Genomic DNA, 25,222 nt, shown 5'->3' with positions numbered 1-25,222 from the left:
GTATAGATTTGTATTGTGTGAATGAATAACTAAAAACTGAAGAATTACCTTTACATTATCAAAGACTATACTAGGGTCTCTCTTTTCTAGAGAAATGTTATTTTCTAATTTATTTAACTAAACAACGTATAAACTGAGTGTATGTTAACAATTGCCCATGAGAAAATGGATATTTATAGTATACTTCATGTAAAGCCTTATAAGAATACTACTTAAGCATAAACCATCAACTTGGTTGATTTCCCTTTGTGGCCTTAAGATAGGTTTCCTTACAATTCAGATAAGAATGTTGACTCAAAGAAATATAGGCTTATAATATGCCACCTTGATTCAGAATGAGTACTCTGAAAATTAAAATAAGATCCACATTACTTAAATTTCTGTAGTAATTTCTATATTGGATATATGATTGTTAAATTGTAAAAATAGAAAGCAATTACAATGGGTAACTTCCAGACATAGTAGGACTGTTTATTTTGAATAAAATTGTACAAACCATGATTAAGCATGTGTTACAAATATCTTCTCAGTCTTAGATAAATGGTTTTGAATTTGTCATTAAGTATATTACTCTTTCTGTTTTCTGATGACTTTTTAAATTAATTTTTCTCCTGATTTAAATTAGATGATGTTTTAACCATTTCCTGCCCTAGAAAAAGAAATAAATTTCCATTCTGATCAAGTCGCACCTAGCTCTGTAATAATGAAGCAGATACATAAACTTCCCCATTTGGTTGCTAACCATGAAACTGAATGATGATCTCAAAAGACCAGAAAAACCTTTGCTAGTAGCCTTGGTAGTTCCCTTGGAGATAGGGAAGAACTAAAGGTGAGGGAGAAGTAATGTCGACTCTCTTTACTCTTTATTTTTCTTGGATGCATACAAGAGGAAATACATTAAAATCCAAGTGTATTCCTTTAGTGCTCCCAGTTACTTATTTGTATGGGTATATCATGTTGCTTTGGATTTAACCTTTGAAAAATAGTTAAATAATAGTATTGTTTTTATTTCAACCACTTATAAAACTTAGTCTATTAGTTTTGTATACAATAAAACTTCATTAAATTTTGGGGCAAAGAGGAAGAATGATTTATTTTATTGGTGTATATTCATAATACAAAGCAGCAAATTTCATTGTGGTATAGTTTTACATGCATATAACATAATTTGAGCAGTTTCACTCCCTAATACCTCCCTTTACCTTTCCCTCAACCATCCTTCTAATCCCTTCCTCTACCCCAATGGACTCCTTTACTTACATGACATTCCTTTTCTCTTTCTTTCTTTTCTTCCCTGGCTTCCACATATGAGAGAGAACGTATGACACTTGTCTTTCTGATTCTGGCTCATTTTGCTTAACCTAATGTTTTTCAGATCCATATGTTTTCCTGAAAATGGCAAAATTTCATTCTTCTTTATGACTCTATAATACTTCATTGTGTACACATACCAAATTTTCTTTATGCAGCTTTTTTTTGTTGATGGAATCCTGGACTGGTTCTACAACTTGTTTATTGTGAATTGTGCTGTGATACACAAGGATACAAGTATATTTCTAAAGTATGCTGACTTTAATTCTTCTGGATAAATACTAAGGACTTCTATATCTGGATCATATGGTAGTTAAATTTTTAGTTTTTTAGAAACTGCCATATTATTTTCCATAGTGGCTGTATCAATTTACATTCTCACCAACAATGTATAAGAGTTCTTTTTCCCCCAGCACTTACCAGCATACATTGTTATTGTATTCTTGATTATTTTAGCCAGAATAATTAGGCAAGAGAAAAATAAATGGGAAACAAATATGAAAGGAAGAAGTCAAATTATCGATATCAGCAGGTAATATGATCCTACATTTAGAAGACCTTGAAGGCTGCATCAGAAGACTTCTAGATCTAATAAACAAATTCAGAAAGTAGCAGGATACAAAATCAACACACAAAAATCAATTGTATTTCTATACACCAAGTAAGAAAGAAATCGGGGAAATAATTCCATTCACAATGCCTTTTTAAAAGTAAAATACCTAGGAATAATCCTAAGCAAAGAGGTTAAAGACCTCTACAATAAAAATTATTGAAAAGACACCAGAGCATGGAATGATTTCTCATGTCCATGGATAGGTGAAATTGATATAATTAAAATCTCCGTACTACCAAAAGTGATGTAAAGATGCAATGCAATCCCCATAAAAATACCAAAAGCATTCTTTACAAAACTAGAAAAAAAAATCGTAAAATTCATGGGGAAAAATAAAAGACCCAAAATGAACTTGAGCAAAAAGAGCAATTCTGGAAGCATCATAGTACCAGATCCCAAATAATATTACTGAGTCACAGTAATTTAAAAAAAGTATGATACTGGCATAAAAGCAGAAACACAGATTAATGGAATGGAATAGATGATACTGAGACAAACCTATATAGCCACAGTCATCTGATTCTCAACAAAGGCAACAGAAATATATGAGACACCTCTTTAACAAATGGTACTAGGAAAACTAGATAGTCATAAATAAAAGAATGAAACTAGATCCCTATCTCTTGCCCCATATAAAAGTCAACTAAAATTGGATCCAAGGCCAAGGTATAAGATCAGAAATTTCCCAACTCCTAGAAGAAACATGAGGTAAGCATTCCAACACATAAGTACAAAATGACTTTCTGAATAGGACTCCTATATCTCAGGAAATAAAACCAAGAATCAATAAATGAAATGTCATCAGATTAAAAAGTTTCTGTATGGCAAAGGAAACAACTAATAGATAAAATGAAGACTATAAAATGGGAGAAAATCTTTGACAGCTGCTTGTCTCACAGAGGATTAATATCCAGAATATATAAAGAACTCAAAAACTCAGTACCAAAAAATCAAATAATCTATTTAATAAATGCACAGATTAAGAAGTACATTTTCATTTTGATGTGAAAAAATGTCCAACATCTTTGGCCATCAGGGAATGCAAATCTAAACTACATTGAGATTCCATCTCATTCAAATAAGAACAGCAATCATCAAGGAAGAACAATTCTACCTGATCAATTTTTTTTTTTTCATTTTAAACAAGAAGTTTATTTGAACAACAAGACACTTGACTTGAAGGGAAAACTATCTAGGAATCTTTTTTTTAAAAAAAGAGTAATTTACTCCTACTTAACCCTACATGTCACAGCTATGTACAAAAAAGTTATAAAATTGTGCTTGGTTTTACAATGAAAAACATTAAAATTCTCCAATTGAACAAGGTAAGCAAGGATTTTTATGTTGTTCAGGTTTTTTGTTGTTGTTGTTTGTTTTTTGCTAAAATAGTGAGAGCAAAATAACTTATTGGAATATAAAGATAAGGCTGAATGAGCTTACCACTAATGGAGAAAGGGGATATTTTCACAGAACTAGTATTTTTCCCCATCCCATCTCCATTTGATGTAAATTAAAACATATCATTGGCTTTTTAGTTTGAAAAAAAATGCAGTATGCTTGTGCACATACATCAATTACTTTATATACAATAAAAAATGGGAAGGGGAAAATGAAAGAATAGAGAGAACTATGCTGTAGTAGTCAGGATGTGGTGGAATCAAATTGCAGTTTTCTAATTGAGAATGTATTCTTGGTCTATAAGAACAGAGTTCTGGAGTAAAGTAGCAGGTTCTCTTTTTAGTAGACACCTCCTGTCTGCTGCTGGAACACATCAATTGTATCTTCATCCTCCATTTACAACTGTACAGGTGTGCCTGTTTCATTAATTGGCTGCCAATCAAATCAGAATATGATCTGCCTCATGGACAAATCCTATCGTTCACTATATACTTTCATTTGTTTACTAAGTGGTCTTAATATTAAACTGCACCGCCACTTTCAACTTAATATGATCATTGTTCTCAGTCTTGACTCCTTCCTTGGGCTTTTCATGGGCCACGGAGACTGCCGGAGTCTCCTCAGCTGCCACTTCACAAAAGAGGTACCAGGTCCGCACCAAAGAGCACACAAGCAGCTCCAGGAGCTGCAGAAGAAGAAGGAGCAGCAGTGGTGGACCAGGGAGAAGGCGCCTGATCAATTTTTTTAAACTGATTTACTCTTATAGTAGAAAACATTATTTATAATAGCAAGAAAAACTCATTTTATGTTATGATGTTCTGTAGATGCCATTTTCCATGCACCAAACCAAAATCCAAGATAGAACATAAAGGAAAGCATTCCATGGGGCAGTGGTAGAATGAAAAGTGGCAAAAAGGGAGTGGTTAGAAAATGAGCTTTGAATTGAGACAAACCTGCAGTTGGATGTGGACTGTTTCACCTTGTATCCTAGCTTCTAATTTATTCAACATTCATAAGCCTCGTTTTTCTCATCTCTAAAGTGAAAATACTAATACCTACCCAATGAGATTGTTGCAATATGTAAGTCTAGACACCAGCACATGTGGTACTTTAGTAGAGATTCCATTGGTATTGTTTTAGTCAGCTTTTTCACTGCTGTGACTAAGAGACGTGAAAAGAACAATTTTAGAGGAGGAAAAGTTTATTTAGGGGCTCACAGTTTCAAAGGTCTTAGTTCATAGACAGCTGGCTCCATTCCTTGGGGCTCTAGGTGAGGCAGAACAACATGGTGAAAGAAAGCAGCTTATGTATGATCAAAAAATAGAGAGAAAATATATGCAAAATATATATACAAAATATATACCAAAGCCAGGCCACCAAGGACCCACCTCTTCCAGCTACACCCTACCCACTTTCAGTTACCTCTCAGTTAATCCCATCATGGGGATTGATTTGCCAATTGGATTAAGATTATCTAAAATAATCATTTCTCCTCTAAACCTTCTTGCACTGTCTCACACATGAGCTTTTAGGAGGTACTTCACATCCAAATTATAACCATTTCACCCCCAGCCCTCAAAACCTTATGACCATCTCATCAGGAAAAATACATTTAGTCCATTTCCAAGAGTCCCCATAGTTTCAAAAGTTTCATGATTGCCCAAAAGTTTAAGACCAAAGACTCCTCTGAGATTCAGGACAACTCTGTAATCATGAGCTCCAATAAAAGCAAAGGTGATTTATAAGTATCCAATATATAAAGGTACAGAGTAAACATTTTCATTCACTAAAATAGGGTTATAGAAAGAAGATGAAATGCAGCTGGGCAAACAAGTTCTATAGCTCCAAGTCCAGCATCTGGAGCTCATGGCACAATGAAGTTCTATTCAAAGGGCTTGTGTAACTCCACACTTGTGGCCTGTTGGCTTGTCTCCGCTCAATTCCTGCAGCTTTCCTAAGATGATGTCCCATGTTACTGTCATTCCTTAATCTTGAAGGATCTACACTGCAGCTTCGGCTTCTTCCTCACATCTCCATGTTTTGCCTTCTCAGGGGCTACCTTAAGGACTCTCTGACCCTGCTGCACTTTGCCTGTCCTTCCTTTGAAATCTTGGTTGAAGCCTCCATGACCCCCTAACTCCAGCTTTCTGCATTCCTGCAGAATCAGCACCATGTGGTTGATGCCAAGGTCTGCTGCCATCTCGAGCAGTAGCCAAGCCTCCAGAGATCCTGGCTGCAGCAACCTCTGAGTGTCTGGATGGCTAAGCATGTTGAAAAAAATTTCCTGGGCCCCCTGTGAAAGAAGGGTACCCCACTGGTCTCTTCTCAAGAGAATTTTTTAGTTCCTTGAGTCTGAGATGGATATGATCTTACCAATTCCTGAGATACTACCCTCAAGCCATTTTTCTTATTGTCTTTCTTACTGGCAAAGTCTTCAGCATTTCTTTAGTGGCAGTAATGTCTTTAATTGCAACTTTCTTAGCCTCAGTTTTACCCCTACCTTTCAAGCCCAAGTTTTTCAAATCTTTCTGCTCTGCTTTCTGCTCCTGATTATCACAATAAATTTGTCTAAAGCCACCAGCAATATTTATTTGATTTATTAATAGATATTTATTTGCCAGATTAAGAAATCCATCACTTTTAAAATCAGCCTCACAGACAGTCTCAGAACATGAGCAAAATGCAGACAACTACTCAGCCAGAACACAATACAAATGTCCTCTAGTCCAATTACCAATAGTGCCCTCCTTTTCCTCGAAACCCTCTTGAGCCCTGTTTTCACTGTCTAGAGTCCTATTGGCATTCTGGTCTTCTGAGCTCCCACCAGAATCTGCCATCAAGCTCTGCTTACAACAACCTAAAGTATTTCCAGCTTGCACAGCTAAACATTTTAAAATTCCTCCCACCAATTCCAATAAAGCTCCAAGGGCTTATGAACCACACAGTCAGGTTAGTCACAGCAACAACCCTATTTCTCAGTATCAATTTCTATTTTACTCAGCCTTTTGGCTGCTGTAACTAAAAGACCTGAAAAGAACAATTTTAGAGGAGGTAAAGTTTTTTTAGGGACTCACAGTTTCAGAGGGCTCAATCCATAGACAGCCAACTCCATTCTTTGGGACTTGAGGTGAGGCAGAACAACATGGTGGAAGAATACAGTGGAGAAAAGCAGCTCACATGATGATTAAGAAGCGGATTCAAAATATATACCAAATACAAAATATATACCAAAGCCACGCACCCAGTACCTACCTCCTCCAGCCACACCCTACCCACCTACATTTACCACTCAATTAATCCCATGGTGGGGATTAATTTACAGATTGGGTTAAGACTGTAAATCTTCTTGTACATGAACCTTTTGCAGGGGCATCTCAACAGGTATCAAACTACTCCTTGCTCCTTTACTGTCCAAATTGTCATCGATTAATGAGTACATTTTCAGTAAACTACTATTGATACCAGCAAAGAAAGACTAAAATACAGCAGGTAAAGAGATGATAAGATTTCTTCTATGTAAGTCATTTAAAAATAATAAACAAACAAATGTCATATCCTAACCAAGGAAAGTTTGCCAGGTGTTTTCCCCACTTGAGAAAACATATCTCCTAACACTTTACTTCATTAACCAACTTAACAGGATATAGCTTTCTGAATCCTCCTGTGCATTGTGATTATTAAAATCTTTGGCAGCTAACGTGCTGGAGATGAGAACAGATTAACTCAATTATAACTAGTGAGGCATGCATTATTAGAAAAACTACCTTGCCTCTTATTACTTGGGTTAGCTTGTCAAAAGTAACAAATGAAAGACTATATAACTTTTTCCTGCGATTTCACCTATTATATTCTTGAATATCCTCAAAAGTACTTCTTAATGTCCCAGAAAAGAAACCTGGACTTATCCTCTTTGAATTGCAATATTGAAATGTTCATAACATTAACTTAGCCAGTCAAAATTTGAGCTTTCTATCAGAGCATAAGTTCTACATAATAATTTTTAATTCGTATATAAAGATGTTCTGTTATCAACACTTGACTCTGGGGAGACACAAAGGAAGTCAGCTCTATTCAGGGCCCAACCAACTACCCCACTGCTCCTTCTTTTTAAACTGCAAATGAAAAATTGTTTGCTTCATCCTGTAAGTTGGAAAGTATTTCTAAACTTAATTTTGATTCTAAAATCTTGTATATTATTTATATCTTGTTAGGCACCCTACATGATTTTTGCCTTAAGATATAAAATAAGTCAAAATAAAACCTTTGAAACAGGAGATTAAAATTCAACTTTCCTTTCAACCTCAATCAACTAATGTTAACCGGGTTTATTTGCTCAACACAAAAGCAAGTGAATTTTCTTTTGTGGTTTTAACAATATACATACTATGCATGAGGGACTGTATTGCAAAGGTAAACAGATAATAACTATCTCTATCCTTCCCAAGTTGAAAGTCAAGAATGGGAGATAGGCAATCGATTAATAATAAGATCTGGGACAAAGATTTAGAGAGGGCAAGTATACAAATGTTTCTGGTTCTGGTTTCAGGCTTGGATAACTCAATGGTAATTACTCTCAACCCCCAAGAGAGCACCCAGAGTATCAAAAGATTAGAAGAAAAATAATGCGTTCATTTGGAGTAAGTTAAGTTTTAAGTGTCTTTCCCAGAACAGCTTTGGAAAACATACTTTTCTTGAACCCTACTTTTGGTGTTAACCTGGAATCATCTGACAGGATTAAGGAAATTATAATCCCTTCAGGCATTATGTTTTTATTCTGATAAACCTCCATCATAGGAGAGAGATGGCGACCATGTTCCATCACTGGTAGAAGCAAGACATGTCTCAGACATCAAATTCTTTCATAGATGCTACTAAGAAAAGGAACATAAAATGTAAGTACAACACAAGGAGGATGTTTTGCAGTTTGGGACACATTTTATTCTTTTGGAGAGCAAAGTTTGAAATTCTCCAATTGGAAAGAATCTAGCCATAGGATGCTTAAACTCAGTGGTTGGTCTCTTTATTTCTTCTTTAGTCATATGGGTTGAAAGAAATATTTGGGGCAGAGTCTATATTGTGGATTTTTATTGCTGCTCAGCAGTACTGGAAAAGCAAATTAAAGATTTCTTCTTGATTAGGTTGGAAACAAGGGATCTCAAAAGAACAGTATAAATGGACATTGCTATGGGAAAGGATCCCCAAACTCAGAGATTTTGATTGTCACCTAAAACTCAAGCTGAGTTAACACAGGAAAAGTTAAAGACACTGTATTTCAATGATTCTAAGTTCAAATTCTTTCACTATAAAATGTTAAATGACCTCTGGAATTGGTTTCCTGATCTACCATCTTAAATTTGGTGTTGTTCTGATGGCATCCCAATGTAATTATTATGCCTAATTTTGCACAAACTTGCTAATAGATATTTTGTCATAATCTGAATAGTTTCCTGCATTTTGGATATGAATACTGAGTTTAATCACCACAAAATGCCCTCAGACAGTTGTGTTATGATTTAGTAGTGAATAAAATGTCCCCATGCCATTGTGGTAAGACACAGCAGCTCAGGAAGCTGAGATAGGAGAATCTTAAGTTCAACATCAGCCTCTACAACTTAGCAAGGTCCTAAGCAACTTAGTGAGACTTTGTCTCAAAAAAAAAAAGAAAGAACTGGTAATGTGGCTCAGTGATTAAGCATCCTTGGGTTAAGATCCCTAGTACCCCCCAAAAAATGTTACCATATACTCAGGAAGTCATGGAAACACAGCAGTGTAATATCACATAAACATACATGTCTGGTAATTACAAAGTATAATATAAAAACTCTAAGAGATAAAAGATATAGAATCATTGTTTAACTGACAATGTCTTTTTTCTCTTAGTGGTACACTAAAGATTGTTGCCAGTTATGGTCAAGAGAATCTTACACTTGAAGAAATACAGTAACTGAATGTATTTCCAAAGCAAGGCATTGTCTTTTTAAAATTTCAGTTATGTATCTGTAGAATGTTGATTAAGCTTAGTTGATTTTTTAAAAGTTATTTCCAAAGCTAGAGTCTGGATTTTAAAGAATAGTTCCACCCAATTTTTTAAGGTATTGCATATTTTGGTGCTACATGATGACTAGAATTCTTAATTATTGGGGAAGTATTTTAAAAAGAAAACAATTTTTTTTTAAATTTTTTATTGTTGGTTGTTCAAAACATTACATAGTTCTTGACATATCATATTTCACACTTTGATTCAAGTGAGTTATGAACTCCCATTTTTACCCCATATACAGATTGCAGAATCACATCAGTTACACATCCATTGATTTACATATTGCCATACTAGTGTCTGTTGTATTCTGCTGCCTTTCCTATCCTCTACTATCCCCCCTCCCCTCCCCTCCCCTCCCCTCTTCTCTCTCTACCCCCTCTACTGTCATTCATTTCTCCCCCTTGTATTATTTTTCCCTTTCCTCTCACTTCCTCTTGTATGTACTTTTGTATAACCCTGAGGGTCTCCTTCCATTTCCATGCAATTTCCCTTCTCTCTCCCTTTCCCTCCCACCTCTCATCCCTGTTTAATGTTAATCTTCTTCTCCTGCTCTTCGTCCCTACTCTGTTCTTAGTTACTCTTTAAAATTTGAAGTACTAAGGCATTCTAGCTAATGATAGCTAGAATGCCTTAGTACTTCAAATTTTAAAATTTTAGCGCTTTAGAAATTGTTTTCTGGTACCCCAATTGGAGTAAAAGAAAACAATTTCTAAAGCGCTAAAATTTTAAAATTTGAAGTACTAAGGCATTCTAGCTAATGATAGCAGGCACCTTTATGGGCCTGGAGGAATAACTTCACTGGCATGTGTACACAAAGTGATTTAGATTCTGCATAATTTTTTCCAGGTATTTCAGAAAAACATCTCTAAGACAAAGTTTGTCTTTGACGAGGGATATAAATTTCAGTAATTCAAGTTTTCTAAATTAGTAGCAGATAATTTATGAATTCCATAACTATAGAACACCTGATTACATAGCAACTACACAGGATTCTGGCTGATGCAAACAAATGGAAAAAGTTCTGAACATCAAGGCATTTGTCGTCCAGTGTTATACTAATACCAAGACCCTCAAATAATTCTCAGACCACACATTGCCATTCCAATTAAACCTTTATTGCTGGCCAGTGGCAGACACTCTGCTCTCCAAAGAACAAGATAGTCAGAGTGGCATGCCCGCCTTCAGATGGCCTCATTTTAAGCCAAAAAATCACAAAAGGGATGTTTGGGGGTTTAGCCAATGTAAGCAAGCAAGTACAGAAGCTGAATTGGTCAGTTAATGAGACAATGCAATGGGTACATTGGTATTTCCTATAACTTTCCAGGTTGGCATAGCAGCAAGCAAGCAGAAAGGAAGTGGGTTGAAATGACCCTGTTGAGTACAAGTTAGAGAATGTTTACTAATATCTAGACAATTAATCTCTGACAAGCTAAATTGCCCAAGAAATATGGAAAGCAAAGGGAACAATTTTACATTGTATAAAAATTGCTATTTTGTGTTGCCAAGTATGTTATGCTAGGTAACTATTAATGGGTACAGAGGTGCGGCTTTCCCACACGAGAAGCATTTCTTACATGATATGGAGTCTCAGAGTAAAATGGAGTCTGTTTGGTCATTGCCCATATAGCCTGGCCCATAACACCAGAAAAGGAAATAGGAAATTTATACAAATAAACATAACTCTAAATTATAAAGAGCTTCCACGATCACATTAGCCAAGAACCCTGGCAGCAAGATGATCATATGCCTCTTTATTATGAATGAAAGTAGAAGGGGTGAGGAAGATCAGGCTGCAAAATATAGCTATGTAATATGAGGTGCTACTCTAAAAAATGTAAATGCATTTTTTCTCAAAGGCAACTTCAGTGTACACTTTAGAGTGACTACATTTTATTCTGGGGGACCATTAAAGAAAAACAGAGAATATCACTTTTGCTTATGATGCCACAGCATTGGATTTTTAAAAAATAGAATTAAAACATACGATTAAAATAAGATCTCTCCTTTTAAAACTGTTACTGTCTCAGAATCCAAGCTCAAGTACTTTAAGCCTCATAATTTTTTCATAAATGATTTGAAGGTTCTTACTACAACAAACAATCAACTTTGTGTTAATGGGCTAATACAATGATTTAGTGCTTTTCTTTTTATGCACTTCAAACAAATACATTTTTGTGTCCAAATCTTCTTTTGATTTTCTGGGATGTGAGTTTTGTACAGACCTGTTCATTTCACTTTCTACAAAATTACTTATTTATGAGACTACCTTTCTAAATACACTGTGATAGAGCAGCAGAGATGGTTGAATAGAGGTACTTTCTACCTGCTACTGAGAAGAAAGCCAGGGCAACAAAGGAATAATTGTGTTGCAAGACAACTGAGGGAGAACACTGGAAAATAGAAGGGAAGTGACAGGAACTCTACACAGCACATTCAGAAAGCTTATCTAAAGAAAAGACCAAAGCAAATTGCAACTTTCAACTGTGGCTCCCTGAGAGAGGAGGGCACTGCAGGGAGAAAAGGCAAACTCTGAAAAGTGTCAACACCAATCATAGCAAAGGACAGTCCTAACTACAGAATTCCTTATGATCCTTACAGACTTGTAATCCACTTTGGGGAGCTGGCTGGTTTAAGACTGGCTGCTCTACTCCAAGTAAGAACACACTGGGTCTTCCCCAAACTACCGAATCCAAGTTGCTGCAATAGTCACTGCTAGATGTCATCCTGCCTTAGGGGATAGCATCTGGACCCCAACAGAAGCCTCCAGTCAGTTTGCCTCATTGGGTAAAAAAGTCCCCCTCAATATCCTGAAGCTTCAGGACTAGAGGCTGTCATAGTCACAAGCCTGAGTCCCACCCATGCTTGTCCTAGTGGGATTTAGGGAAGTTCTCTTTTGCACCTTGGGCTTGTAGCTAAGTTGCAGAGTCCCAGCTTTGCTGGCACCTGTCCACTGGAAGCTAGAAAAAGCTCTAGTCAAGACCTGTAGCTCCAGGAATACAGGTACCAGTGTCCCCAGCGCCTTGGAAATGCCTGTGTTCACCCAGCCTGACTAGACAAGGTCTACTTCCCAGCCCACTGCCTTGAAACTGCGGCTGCTGGTACAAAGAGCTGCGATCTCATTCAAGCTTGTCCTGGAAATAAGGGAAAGGACCCATCTCTGCCTTGCAACTCTAGGACTGTGACTATTAACATCATAAGCCTCATTTTAGGGGAAAGTCTCCACATCCTGTACCTCTAAAAGCATGGATACAGTGCCACAAGCCAAAGGTTACCTGCCTATGCCTAGGGAAGTTCTCCTCCATGTTCCAGAGATTTAGGACCTTAGACACTGAAGTCAAAATCTCTGGTCCGACATGTGCTTGTCTGTTAGGATTTGGAGAAGTAATCATCCACATCTCACAGCACTGAGACTACAGCACTGCTGCCACAAGACCCAGACCCATCAGTGCTCAACCCTATGGAGCTAGAGGGCACATGTTTTTGGTCTGGGATTCTGGGAGAGAATGTACTGAATCTGTAGATCAATTTTAGGAAATTATTATTTTACCAATTTTAAGTCTTTCAGTATATGAGCTCACAAAACTTTTCCATTTGTTTAGACCTTCTTTAATTTTTTCCGACTTTATTTTTTAGTTTTTAGTGTGTAAGTCCTAAACCTATTTTAGTAAATTTATCCCCAAGTACTTATTTTTTTTCTTTTTGATGCTATTGTGAATATTTTCTCAATTTCATTTAAAGATTGTTTGTTGCTGGTGTATAAGAAATGCAATTAATTTTTGCACATTCATTTTTGTATCCCGAAATCTTACTAAACCCATTTATTAGGTCAAGTAGTTTATTAGTAAATAAATATTTTAAGTCTTTTTTTCACTTTACAACATATAAATATTGATAACATGTCAAGTCAGTTTATATATGCTTTTGTAACTTCCATTTTAATAGTTTTATGGTATTCCACAGTCTATGAAAAAATTTATTCATTCCCCTATTGATAGACTTTTACATTGATTCCTCTCATCTTTGCTTTGCCATCACAAAAAATATTAAATATTATTGCTCATGCATCTAAGTTCTCAATTACATTCATACCTTTATATTCAGATTCTGAAAAAGGAAATCAACTGGCCACAGTGTATATTTATCTAAACTTTAAGTAAATATCTTGAATTGCTCCTCAAAAGGATCTAAAATTTCTTTCATCAAAAGACAAGATACATTTATTAAGGGAGAATCTCAAAATAGCTAACATATTTTCATAAGTCTTGAGGTAAAAAGAAACCCCCTCCCCAATAAAGAAGCAATACTCTTCCTTTGGTAGTATAATGGGTATATATACAACAAAGTATATATACCCATCAAAACTACTACAGGGGAAGGCATCTTCCTTTCCCAGAAAATTTTAATCAGAAATAACAGTGAGGAACTACGAGGATTTACTTAGGTGCAATTGATTGATCACTCTGTGAAGCTTCCTGATTTTTTTTTTTTCCTTACTGACTCCCAGGTGAATATGATTCACTAGGTCTCAGAATAGAAGGAACTTATTTGGAATGCAGAAACACATGATGCTGACTGGTTATAACTGTATGCTCAGTAAGTCCTTCTTCAAAAAATAATTCCTCAAGTTTGTATATACTTACACACTGATACACAGAAAAATAAGAAACACACACACACACACACACACACACACACACACGAGCTCCGTATATAGGCTGTCCATGTGAGTTTTGTCATGAAATCATTAAACTCTCTTGATACCAGGGAGACAAGACTATAATCATATTCCAAAGAAAGTGTAATGGTACTCCCCCAAGGAGATCCTTATTGGGTGTCACTCAAACTTCTAAAGAGAGTTTTAAGTACTTCATTGCCTCAGAATAGGAGGGCTTCTGACTCTAAGAAGATACAGATAAGAGGTATAATGCATATACCTTGTCAGCATCACAGTCTTTATTTCACTATGAAACTATCATCCAGAATTGTGCAGAGAAATATAATGGAGACAAAAATCTTCAACAGGAATAATATAACAAAACCTATATGCTGAGTAAGTGTATCAGATTCAACATAAAGACTGGGATTCTTTCTGCCTTGCCAATAAATTCTCAGAATCAAGAAGTGAACTAAAAATGTGAACCCCACATAAAATGGACAAAAGAAACAAGAAATGCAGGCCATCCTAGCCTAGAAATTATAAACTTAGCCACAAAATTAAGTTTTATCAATGATTTCTTTTAGTGAGAAAACACTGATTGATAGCAGAATCCAGGGTGTAGGATTTCTACCTGATGGAGTGGTATAGGACTAAATTAACACTAGAGTGAAATCTATTAGTCAAAGATTTATTTTTCCTTGATTCAAAATGGTGTTTTAGCTTTCATCTAAGCAGTAAATCACATATCTACTAGGGAATTTCCATATGAAAGCCATTATGTTAAAAGCTTGGGCAAAACAATAATATATGGCAACTGCCTTAAACTTGTGGACACAGATTCATTGAAATAATAAAGAAAATTTATATTAATTCATAAAGACATTAAAAAAAGAAAATAAAGATGATACATAAATTAACCATCATATATACTTTAAAAGTATATTTTTTTAATTGAAAGCATTCCCTCCAAAAACGGGAACAAGACAGGGATGCCATCTTTCACCACTTCCATTTAACAGAATTCTTGAAACACTGGCCAGAGCAATTAGAAAGATGAAAGAAATTAAAGGGATACACATAGGAAAAGAAGAACTCAAATTAGCACCATTTGCTGATGATATTATTCAATACCTAGAAGACCCAAAAAATTCCACAGAAAAACTTTTAGAACTAATAAATGAATTCAGCAAAGTAGCAGGATATAAAATCAACACCCATAAATCAAAGGCATTTCTGTATATCAGTGACAAACCCTCAGAAATGGAAATGAGGAAAACTACCCCATTTATAATAGTCTCAAAAAATAAATAAATAAAATACTTGGGAATCAATTAAACAAAAGAGGTGAAAAACCTCTACAATAAAAACTACAGAATGCTAAAGAAAAAAATTAAATAAGACCTTAGAAGGTGGAAAGATCTCCCTTGTTCTTGGATAGGCAGAATTAATATTGTTAAAATGACCATACTACCAAAAGCACTATACAGATTTAATGTAATTCCAATCAAAATCCCAATGACATTCCTCATAAAAATAGAAAAAACAGTCATGAAATTCACCTGGAAAAATAAGAGACCCAGAATACATACAGTAATCCTTAGCAAGAAGAGTGAAGCAGGTGGAATCTTAAACTACTCTACAGAGCAAAAGTAACAAAAATGACATGGTATTGGCACCGAAATAGACTTGTAGACCAATGGTACAGAATAGAGGACACAGAGACTAGCCCACATAATTACAGTTATCTTATATTAAACAAAGTTTCCAAAAACATATATTGGAGAAAATATAACCTCTTCAACAAATGGTGCTGGGAAAACTGGAAATCCATATGCGTCAAAATGAAATTAAACCCCTATCTCTCACCATGCACGCATCTCAAAGTGGATCAAGAACCTAGGAATTAAACCAGATACTCTGTGCCTAATAGAGGAAAAAGTAGGCCCAAATCTTCATCATGTCGGATTAGGCCTTGACTTCCTTAATAAGACTCCTATAGCACAAGAATTAAAATCAAGTATCAATAATTAGGATGGATTCAAACTTAAAAGCTTCTTTTCAGCAAAAGAAACAATCAGTGAGGTGAATAGAGAAACTACAGAATAGGATCAAATTTTTACCACACACACATCAATAGAGCACTAATCTCTAGGATATATAAAGAACCCCAAAAAAATCTTAACACCAAAAAAAAAAAAAAAAAAATAACCCAATAAAGGAACTGAACAAACACTTCTCATAAGATTATAGACAATCAATAAACAAATATATGAAAAAGTGTCAACATTTCTTAACAATTAGAGAAATGAAAATAAAAACTACTCTAAGATTTCATCTCACTCCAGTCATAATGGCAGCTATTAAGAAGACAAACAACAATAAGTGTTGGTAAGAATGTGGGGGGAAAGGCACACTCACATTATGGTGGGACTGCAAATTGGTGCAGCCAATATGGAAAGCAGTATGGAGATTCCTTGGAAAACTGGGAATGGAACCACCTTTTTACCTAGCTATCCCACTCGTCGGTAAATACACAAAGGACTTTAAAACATCATACTACAGTGACACAGCCATATATCTATGTTTATATTGATTCACAATAGCTAAACTATGAAACCAATCTAGGTGCCCTTCAGTAGATGAATGGATAAAGGAAACGTGGTATATATACACAAAGGAATATTACTCAGCATTAAAAGAGAATAAAATCATGGCATTTGCAGGTAAATGGAGTTGGAGAATATCATGCTGAATAAATCAAGCCGCAAAAAACAAATGCCAAATGTTTTCTCTGATATAAGGATGCTAACTCATTATGGGTATGGTCAGGGGGAGCATGGGGGGAATATAGAAACTCTAGATAAGACAAAGGTGAGGGAGGGGAAGGGAGGGTGCATGGGGGTAGGAAAGGCAGTAGAATGAGACGAACATTATTACTCTAAGTACATGTATGAAGACACAAATGGTATGATTCTAAATTTTGTACAACTAGAGATTTGAAAAATTGTGCTATATAAGTGTAATATGAATTGAAATACATTCTGCTGTCATATATAACAAATTAGGATAAAATTTTTTAAAAGTGTATTTTTGGGGCTCAATTTTATGATTAACATTCCTGGAAAATTATCATAATTGAAACTGCTATGTTCAAATTATGTTCACATTTTGTGCTGTTAACATAAAATGACTTAAGACCCTTGTTTTTGTCAGATTTTTTGCTATTGTGACTAAAAGATCTGATCAGAACAATTGTAGGAGGAAAAGTTTATTTTAGGACTCATGGCTTCTGAGTTCTCAGTCTATAGACAGCTGACTCCGTTCCTCAGGCTCAAGACGAAGAACAACATCATGGCAGAAGAATGTGGCTGAGAGAAGCAGCTCACAGAAAGCAGAGAGACTCCACTTGCCAGATACAAAATATATATCCCCTGGTGGCTGAGGTTGTGGCTCAGTGGTAGAGTGCTTACCTCGCATGTGTGAGGCAGTGGGTTTGATTCTCAGTACCACATATAAATAAATAAAATAAAGGCCTATTGACAACTAACAAATAAAAACAAACAAACAAATAAATAAATAAATATAAAAGAATATATATACACCAAATCCATAACCCCAATGACCCACCTCCTCCATCCATACTCTACCCATCTTCAGTTAATACTTAATTAATCCCATTAGGGAATTAAGTCACTGATTGGGTTGAGGCTGTCATAGCCCAATCATTTCTACTCTAAACCTTGCATTATCTCACACATGAGCTCTTGGGGGACACCTCACATCCAAACCATAACAATCAATTAAACAAGTTGGTTCTGCTTCAATCTTCCTTCAGTAGTTAGAGATCACCATTTCCCAAACAGGCCTCAGCACTTGGCCAATATTTCCTTTTGGTCAATCTGGTATGTGACAAATAATCTTGCATTTCTATTTCCATTTTTAGTCTATTGATTACAAAACAGAGAACTTTCTGTTCTTGCCTTCTGTTCTTGCAAATTTTTATCTTCGTTTCTAATCCTATCACTATGCTATTTGCCATTGATATATTTTCTCTCTTATATGCTCAAACCTGTAAAAATGTCTTCTTGTAAAGACTAAGGTGATTTATTTTTTATTTGTTCTTTTTAGTTATACATGACAGCAGAGTCATTTTTGACATACTTATATAAACATGTATATGATGTTGAGATTCACTGTGGTGTATTCATACATGTACTTATGTCAGAAAGTTTGTAATTCTCCCTCCTATTTCTATTCCCACCCCCTATCTTTATTCCCCTTTGTCTAATCCACTGAACTTCTATTCTTCCTTTCCCCTCCAGTCTTGTTGTGTGTTAGCATTCACATATCAGAAAGAACATTTGACTTTTGATTTTGTGGGATTGGCTTATTTCACTTAGCATGATAGTCTCCAGATCCTTCCATTTACTGGCCAATGTCATAAAGTCATTCATCTTTATGTCTGAGTAATACTCATTGTGTATATATATCACACTTTCTTTATCCATTCCTCTGTTGAAGGGCACTTACATTGGTTCAATTCAGCAAATGTGAATTGAGCTGTTATAAACATTGATGTGACTGTATCACTGTAGTATGTTGATTTTAAGTCCTTGGTGTATAAACAGAGGAGTGGGATAACCAGGCCAAGTGGTGGTTCCATTTCATGTTTTCTAAGGAATCTTCATACTGCTTTCCAGAGTGGTTGCACCAATTTGCAGTCTTACCAGCAATGCATGAATGTGCCTTTCCCCCCACATCCTCGCCAACACTTATTATTGTATTCTTGATAACTGCCATTCTGACTGGAATGAGGTAAAATCTCAGTGTAGTTTTAATTTGCATTTCTCTAATTGCTAGAGATATTGAACATTTTTTCATATATTTTCTGACCACTCATATTTCTTTTTTTGAGAAGTTCTGTTTAGTTCCTTTGCCTGTTTATTGATTGGATTATTAGTGTTTTTTTTTGGTGTTAAGCTTTTCAAATTCTTTGTATATTAAACTAATGTCTCTATCTGAGATGTGGGTGGCAAAGATTTTCTCCCATTCTGTAGGCTTTCTCTTCATGCTCTTGATTTAGTTTGACTTGTTTTGCATGAAAAGTTACCCAGTGGAAAATCAGCTCTGGATGGGAAAATTCATGATGAAAAAAATCCCAATAAAGACCCACAGATCATTCCTTTCTAGGGAAACTTGGGACAACCACTCTCCCCACAAACCCAAAAAAACAATCAAAAGCCTGTGTTTTAACCACCAGAGGGCAATGCAATCTCAGTAATGGAACTCAGCAATCTTTAAATGAAGCCCACTTACACTTATATTGGAGATGAAATTCATATAAGAATAACAACAGGGGGCTGGGGATGTGGCTCAAGCGGTGGCGCGCTCGCCTGGCATGTGTGCAGACCGGGTTCGATCCTCAGCACCACATACCAACAAAGATGTTGTGTCCGCCGAGAACCAAAAAATAAATGTTAAAAAAATTCTCTCTCTCTCTCTTTAAAAAAAAAAAAAGAATAACAACAGATTATGAATTTACTTTAATTTGTAAATAATCACAAAACTTAATTCTGGTGCTAAGAGTATAACATACACACACATGTAATACTTATTAAATATTTGTAGAAATGCTGTCAATATTGAATTATCCATATTAACATTCAGGCACTGCTTGCCCATCCATATTGCTGAAGACCTACATAAAATTGGAAGATATTCTATATGAATGAGAACTCTGAACATAGGCACTATATGTTGCTCATCAGTTGTTTCTTCTGTACATGGATAAGAACCAGTTTATAGTAACAATAAATATTTGATTAATAAAAACATTTTCTCTTTTTGCTTCTTATATTTCTAGATCATATAATCTTTAACAATAGTTATATGCTACTTGCACAGTTTTTTCAATACAGAGAAAAAGGTATAGAAGTAAAACCAACTTGAATTAATGTCAGATGGGATGTTGAAGGTGTCAGGAAATCAGTGGCTTCATGTACCATTCTGGTTTAGGGATTGTTGAGTAGCAGCAGTATTATCAATTGAAACTAGGAATTCAAGAAGGTGAATGGATTTGTGGAGAATGATAAATTCCATGAAGAGCAAGTTATAATGAGGACCTGGGTAATGCTCATGTGTAAATGTCTAAAAGGCAGTTAGAAATTTTAGTGGAGATGTCAGGGGAAAGTTTTGATTGTGTTTGGAGGCATCTGTGTACAGCTGACAACACAGGCAAACAGGCCACCCAAGGAAATGGATATAGTACGAAGCTAAAACAGCCAATGTCAGCATTTCAGGAGTAAAAACAACTTACAAAGGGTTAAAAGGGGAGAAGATAACTGAGAGTGATAAGATAGGAAGAAAAAGGACCAGGAGAATAGAACTACAGATAAGATGCAATAAATACAAACAATCCGTGATGTCAATGGAGCAGAGAAGTCATGTGCAACACTGTCTAGGTTTGATCATCAGGAGGTCATACATGACCTTGGAGAAAGTCATGTTAATGAGTGTCAGGGTGAGCTCAGAGTGTGCCTGGCTGAACAAAGAATGGGAGGTGGGAAGAGAGCTAACGGCAGTATCCAGTTTTTCAAGGCTTCATCCCTGGAGAAGAGAAAGAGGAAAAAATTGCAGATCAAGATTTCCATCTTGATAGGAGAGACTACATCCAGAATAAACTATAAATTAATAATAAAATAAAGATATCATCTGGAAGACTGTCCCTATTGCAAACCCAAGCATGATCGCTCACCTTAGGTTTTTTTTTCCAGATCCTTCTTGATACCAACTGCCAAGAGCCATCCCAAGTGGTACCAGTTAAAATATGGCTTTTTTCATCATTATTTAATCACTTTATTAAAATATAAATGTGATAAATGAAGTCTCAATTCATTAACCAGAAATCCAGACAATTAAGAGTTCTAAGCAGTAAGGAATAAGTTGATAGGCAAATTTGGTAGTGCCGAATCAGAAGCCAGTATAAGAAACCTAAAGGAAATCAAAAGAAATATAGGCTGCCCAGAGATTTTTTTTAGATGCCTTTGACTTTAATTTATTTTCCTGTGAATAGATTAATAAGCAATGAGGGTTTAGTGTTCATTTATGCCCACATGGACATTGATTGGTTAATTATCAGTCTGATTCAAACATCCCTTGTCACCTTTTTCCAGAGTCACCTTCCTCTGGCATAGTCTTCAAGAACCCCCTCACCCTGATCCTTGTGGTCCTATTCTTCCCTCTCACATGGCTCTAGCCACTGCTGGGGGAGCAGTTTGCATCCTGCCTCTCCTATGCACATTCAGCAGGCTGCTGTCTATAGAGAGAGACAACACAGCTGTAAACTCAATATGAGACTTTCTAACATACAGGTGGAAAACACTAAGAAATTAAAAGCTTCGCCCTCCTCAAGTGCTTTGTGTACTCTCCAAAATAACTCCTTCTCAGCTCCCCTGTGAGACAGGCCATTCTGTTTTTTTTTTTTTTTTTTTTTTTTGGAAAATAAAATTTTTGCTTATGGTATGTGCTATGGTTGGAAGCATCAATCCATGCTGAAGGGTGGTACCAATTTAACAGTATTAAAATGCGGCAGGACCTAGAAGAAGTGGGGCCTAGTGAAAGGTGACCAGATCATGAAGGCCCTCCTGGGAGGGTGATTCTGGAGTGGGTTAGACCACACAGGAATGAATTTCCACAAAGGTAGGTTGTTACAAAAGAGTAAGCCTGGCCCCTTCCCACCTTCTTGCTTAGACTTGTGATCTCCCCCCTTTCTTTCTTTCATGCCTGTGTGCATGTCCATCTACCTTGTGATGCTATCTGCCATGCTATGATACAGTTACAGGCCCTCACCAGATGGACCACACAGTTTTAGAATTTTAGCCTCCCAAACAATGAGCTAAAAGCTTCAGGTATTTTGAGAAAACAACACAAAATGAAGTAACATAATATCCAACCACTCTCTCTACCTACTCCCATCTTATTAGCAGAGCAGTCTAAATCTGATTTATTCCATCATTTTAATACTCTGGGCCTGGGGCCCAGGGGGAGCTCAGCAATCTAACTAATAAGAAACAAATCCTTCTTTTCCAAAAGGAATACTGTGTGAATTGGAGCAAAATCCAGCTGGTGCTTCAAGTTCCACAGGGCCTTTAAGATCCTTTGATTGGATGCCTACATACAGATAGACCTATGGAACAAAGGGCGTACATCTCTAGGTCAAAGACAAATTATCAGACACTACAGCTTGGACCCAGAAGGAAGCATATAAAATAGTTTCCCAGTTGCCTTTTGGTTGCTTGATAATTTGGGAGGTACCCTGGCCTCCTCTGATAACAGTGAGTCACATTATTAAGTAGAGAAAGAATTGTACTTCTCAAGGGTGGATCCCTTAGAAAAAGAAGAAGCTAAGAGATAATTGTTCTACCAAGTCCTCAATAAACTTCTTTGCCAAATACCCTTGTCCTCAATTTCCATCCAGGGAAGTGGAAAGTGGTGATTTATGATTCAGTTATATCTGTTTATTTCATTTAGGAAGAAAGAGACCAAAATCCATTTATTGTGATATGATGCCCAGGATGCCAACTGAAACATCTGATAGGAGCCATCTGGTTTTACTGTCACCAAAACCTTCTTGTCACCGCATCTCATCACAGTGAACAAGAGACATATTTTTGGAATTCATGTTTTGATTATTCTTGCTTACTTATGTAGTACTTGTGATATGATTCGAGGCATCCGAAAAGAATTACCAATATTGGCTCAAAGTTATTCATTCAACAAAACTATTTGTCAGTTGTGGGAATTATCACTGACATTAGAAATAAAAATAGAATAAGACATGGGTCCCCTTCCTGGAGGAGCTTAACAGATAGGAAACTGCTAGCCCCCAGAAAGTGTGACTTGTTCTGTGACAAAGTAAGGTACAAGAGGCTATGAGGGGAACATGAAATCCACCTCTATCTGAGGAAATCCAGGATGGTTTCCTGGAAGAAGTCTCACTAAAAGAGAGTCTAGATGGAGACGTAGGAATTATTCTGTCCCAGAAAAGGCCAAAGTATGTTCTGATAAAGGGATAAACCAAAGAGTATAGACGTCCAAGATAGCCCGGCTCAGTGAGAGAACTAAAATGGTTTAGCATGACTAGAATGCAAACTTTAAGTAATATTATTTTAATAAATGCAGGATGTATAGCAGAGATGTAATTCATTCAAGAAAAAAGGGTCCGTGATAGAATCTTAAATAGAATTATTAATCTGATCTTTAAAGTACAAAATTTGAGCATGTAAAATTTAGAGATTTGGGTTGCTAACATTTAAAAAGTCTCAAAATATGTTTTCTGAGATACAAAAACTTAGCAAACTTTTTACTTTAGAATAATTTATATTTACATTAAAGATGCAAGACAATAGAGTTTGTACATGCCCTATAAGCAGTTTTCCCTATTGTTAAAATTTTGCATTATTACGGTATATTGTTATAATTAATGAACCAATATGGATATTTTATTATTCATTACCATCTATACTTTGTTCAGATTCCCTTAGTTTTACCCTCATGTCATTTTTCTCTTCCAGGATTTCAAACAAGGTACCACTACCCTTGTTTGTCATGTGCCTCTGGTGCTTTTGATGGATGACCTTGACAGTTTATATAGTACTTGTCAATAGAATCCTGCACAGTTTATGTTTGCCTGATATTTTTTTAAACGATAATGAGTGATTTTAATCAACTTCAATTTGTAAAGAGGTGACTGATTGAAGAATATAAGACAGAAGAGAAGGTTCCAGAAGTTCAGTGGTGTCAAGGAAGCAAAAAAACTACATGGGAGCTGGGCTTTGTGAAACCCACCTGGGTTACCAACTGCTGCTTTCAGAAGGCAGGCTCCTGCTCTCACAGAAGGGAGACAGGGACCCTGTTTTCAGATGTTTGCTGACAAGCTTGAGTTTCTCCACAGCCTTTGATTTGCCCAGGTGGGCACTGTAATGGATGACAGGGTTATTCCCAAATGACAGATCCTTGAGATGTCAGAAACTCAGTTAGTGTTTTGTCAAGTCTTCAAAGACCAAGGTTGAGGTTAGTCCGTAAGAGGGCTCAGAGGAGTGTGATGAAGGAGAGGAGCTTTGCCACTCAAAGGATGGATGACATAGATAATTAGAGTACACAGAGTGGCAGTCAAAGCCCCTATCTGACACACAGAGATACTTCCTGAAAAGTGCCTCCTGAAAACTTAGAAGGGTAGACAGGGCAGTTCTAACCTCTGCTTTATCAGCCTTCCCTCTTGTCCTGGTGGTAACTCTCTACTCATTCAGCCCTGGAGCAATATTCAGCTCTTTCACCTCCAGTCTCAGGACTACATAAACAGGAGGAGTAAAAAGAATAACTGAGTGTGGGATGAAGCAGATGGGAGGGAGTTCATGAACCCAAAAGAGGGGGGAGGTGTCTGGCATTTTTCATGATTAGTATGAGACTATGGGCTTGAGAGAGCATATCTGAGCATTTTAGAATATTTCATGGGACTAAGGGTAAGGCTGATCTTAGGCAAAATGGAGTACCCACTGGACAATCATTTCACCAGTATATTTACACATGCTTCCGCCCCACTTCCCCAGCACCAACACCCCATGCTTTCTCTGATTCATCTCTATGCCTCCCGGATTCCTCTCATGGAATGCCTTCTTTACCTCCATCTTCCTCTCACTGTCTTCTTCTGGGGTCACAGCTCATTTTAAGGTCTTAGACTATGTCTAAGCTCACTTTAAGGTCTTAGACACTCCAGAGCTATTGCATGTGCCATTCTCTGCCTTGAAATTTCTCCACATTTCCCACACCCCTTACTGTCTACCCCATTGCATACCATTCTATTGACTTGATAACTCCCATTCACACTTCAGGCAAATGACAAATTCCTAGTGAAGACCATTTTGCCACCTCTGGACACACCAGAGCCTTCCTCTCTAAGAGTGGATCAGCTGTCTTTCATAACATTTTTCTTAGGTTGTGGTAAGGGGCCCATACGATTCTGGATTAATGCCAAATTCTTCCTGTTGTCTGTAAGCTACATCAGGGCAGAAAATATTTCTATTTTTTTTCATCCAATATTGTCAGTGCCTTGCACAGGCCCTGGTAGCTGCTGCATTATCTGTTAGAGGGAGGAAAGGAGAGAAGACAAAACCAACTTGGTTCTTTGACTTGATTAATCTGCTGT

At 36.4% G+C, this 25,222-nt stretch overlaps 1 pseudogene; it reads right to left on the bottom strand.

Annotated features, from left to right (window-relative positions):
• Positions 1 to 3,594: 3,594 nt before the first annotated feature.
• LOC114095051 (small ubiquitin-related modifier 2 pseudogene) lies at positions 3,595 to 5,293 on the bottom strand (annotated as a pseudogene).
• Positions 5,294 to 25,222: the final 19,929 nt, after the last annotated feature.

Source organism: Marmota flaviventris, chromosome 6, assembly GCF_047511675.1.
Source record: "Marmota flaviventris isolate mMarFla1 chromosome 6, mMarFla1.hap1, whole genome shotgun sequence".
Taxonomy (NCBI): domain Eukaryota; kingdom Metazoa; phylum Chordata; class Mammalia; order Rodentia; family Sciuridae; genus Marmota; species Marmota flaviventris.
The sequence above is the reverse complement of the archived record's forward strand: the minus strand, read 5'-3'. Positions and strand labels throughout refer to the sequence as shown.